The 2915-nt window shown below is 28.4% G+C and overlaps 1 long non-coding RNA gene across 1 annotated transcript; it reads left to right on the top strand.

Moving 5' to 3' along the window:
- Window positions 1-925: 925 nt before the first annotated feature.
- On the top strand, window positions 926-2222 carry LOC135958150 (uncharacterized). The gene is made up of 2 exons (XR_010576451.1): window positions 926-1079; window positions 1135-2222. It is a non-coding gene; the product is annotated as an uncharacterized LOC135958150 (long non-coding RNA).
- The last annotated feature ends 693 nt before the right edge of the window (window positions 2223-2915 follow it).

Raw genomic sequence — 2915 nt, 5'->3', positions numbered from 1 at the left:
CAATCATATAAATTTGTTTTTTATTTATGTTACTAAAAGCATTTTGTTTTAAAATATGGCAGACATTTCATGTCTTACACCAGACATTTCATGTCTTACACCAGACATAAATATTTTATAGTGAAGTTAAAAATAAAATTAAGTGCTATTGCATTTGCAGAAGACACATTCGAACTTTAAAAACATACATAATATGTATATTTTTAAATATGTGATAATGTTTATTAAATAATATTGTTGCATTTTATATCAAAATAGTTGTGAATAAAAACACAAAACACAATAAAATTAAATGTTATGCCATTTGGAAAGGCTAAAATAGCGATTTCACTTAATTTTAATTAAATTGTGGCGGTTTTTCTTTCTTTAGGTGAAATTAATAGTAAAATTCATTAATTTTTTTTAGGTAAAATTATTGATTTTATTTTAATTAATCATTTTAAAAAGGAATTTTTAATTTTGTTTGGTTAAATTAATTTTTATTTCAAATTAACTATACTCCGCATACTTTGAGGACAGTCATATATATATATATGTATGCATTGCGCATAGTTTGGGGACACAAAAAATTTGATGTTTTTAAAATTGGATTATGTTCTCAGTTCCATAATTGACGCATATATCCCGATATTTCAAATAATTTTCCAATAATTTCCCTATAAATCCATTAATCAACGTTGCGCATTCTTTGGGGGTTTTCATTTGTGTACCGCATACATTGGAGACTTGTCCTCAGAAAATACTCTGTATATACGAAAAGTTGTGATGCCACATGTTTATTACATTTTTGCTGATTTTAACGGCGTTACGTGTTCTGTATTTTGCGCCTATGGAATTCATACAATAAATTTCATAGTAATGCCAATACAATTTTAACTCCATTTATCCCCTGATTTACTGCAAATAAGTGCTTTAAATCGTTTAAATAAAAATAAAACACTACAAAGCAAGACGGAATAACAAAAACATTTTAACACGAAAGCAATTCTTTTAGCAAACTTCAGAAGTAAATGAAAATATTTAAATATCATTTCATTTGTACAATTTGCTTTGAATATTGAATCGAATGGCGAAATATTGTGGGTACATAAGGTTTTAATTTTTTAATACGATTTATAACCTTTGTTTTTATAGGTTTGAAGTCATTTAACATATCTTGATATGCGAACGAAATAAGATTGTTCCAAAGTATATAAGATTCACCATTGTTGTCGTATTGCATTATGAAGCAGTTCATCGGATAAATAAATTCATTCTGTGATTTCAACTAGCTACCAAGTGGCTTCCAAGAACATGGTCTATAGTCTCGACTATGTAATAGACTCTATACTGGACTCGACTACAGACTAGAGGTTACGTTAGATTATACTAGATGTATACTGGACTATAGACAAGACTATATACTATTCAGTAGACTAGATTTCGGACTGGGCCTTACACTAGACTATAAAGAAGACTTTAGACTACTGTATAGACTGGATTGGACCATAGACTACACTATATACTGCACTAGACTAGACATTATACTCTACTAGATAATAGTTAAACTATAGAATGGACTAGACTATAAATTAGAATTTGGATTAATCTATAGACTACAATATAGACTAGTCTATAGGCTGGACTATGGTCTAAACCTTTGAATAGACCATATACTAAAGACTAGACTATATGATACTTGGCTATAGATTAGTCTATATACTTGGCTAGACTATACTATACTATAGACTAGATTAGCCCATAAACTATGCTAAGGATTATACTAAACTAGATAATATACTGGACTAGACTGCACACTACTATAGCCTAGCCTATATAGAGTAGACTAGACTATAGATATTAGACTAAACTACATATTGACTACAGTCTAGCATATTGCCTAAACCATATACAATACTATAGACTAGTCTATACACTGAACTAGACCCTAGACTAGATTATAGATTGTGCTATATACTATGATATAGATAAAACTAGACAATGAATTATACTATAGAATATAATATAAACTGAACTAGACCATTTACTAGATTATAGACTGTGCTAGACTATGAATTATATAATTGAATATACTATAGACTAGAATATTAATTTTTTTTTTTCAATTTAGAATAAAGAACAATTTGAACAATTTATGTCGATTAATCGAATAATATTTGATGGTTGCTTTTTACGAATTTGTTATTAAAGTATTGAATAAAGAATTACATTAATATATTGTATATCTGGGAAACCGTTAGAGTTAGAATCCCTAAACTTGCACAGATAACATAGAAAACTATGTGTACAATTTGGGGGAAATTAAACTATTTCTAGGGGCAATGTTGTATGAATAACTTTGACATCCAGATAAACATTTTGGTAATAAATTTGGTGATTAGCAATAGGGGCACCTCCCATATGAATTAAATATAAAAATTCTTATATCTGAAAAATTATTAGAGATAGAAATCTAAAATTTTGCTTGAGCAAATTTATCTATTTATATATACACAATTTTAACGTACTGACTGACCGATTCATCATCACACAGTCTAAACGGTTGAAGCTCAAGAGTTGAATTTGGACAGCAGATTGGTCTCCCACCAAATAGATAGACTAAAAGAGGATTTTTGGAAATTCGATTGTTTAGGGGGTAAAAACGTGTTAATTCGGTAGCCTTATATCTCATCCCATCATCTTTTAAACCAGTGAAAACTCAACAAATATTTCTGACTCTCTTAACTTATCGAAAAAATTATAAAAATATAAATTTAGTACTTTTTGAATATTTGGACGATTAAGGGGTGAAAATTGTATATATTTTTGAAACATTTTACATAAAAGATTATTTTCACTTGTGCATATGAATATTTTATGATGGGCTCCCACTCCGATATTGCAACTTTTTGGAATAAAATATCAATTACTTCAAT

This window comes from Calliphora vicina, chromosome 4, assembly GCF_958450345.1.
Source record: "Calliphora vicina chromosome 4, idCalVici1.1, whole genome shotgun sequence".
NCBI classification, from domain to species: Eukaryota; Metazoa; Arthropoda; class Insecta; order Diptera; family Calliphoridae; genus Calliphora; species Calliphora vicina.
The sequence above is the reverse complement of the archived record's forward strand: the minus strand, read 5'-3'. Positions and strand labels throughout refer to the sequence as shown.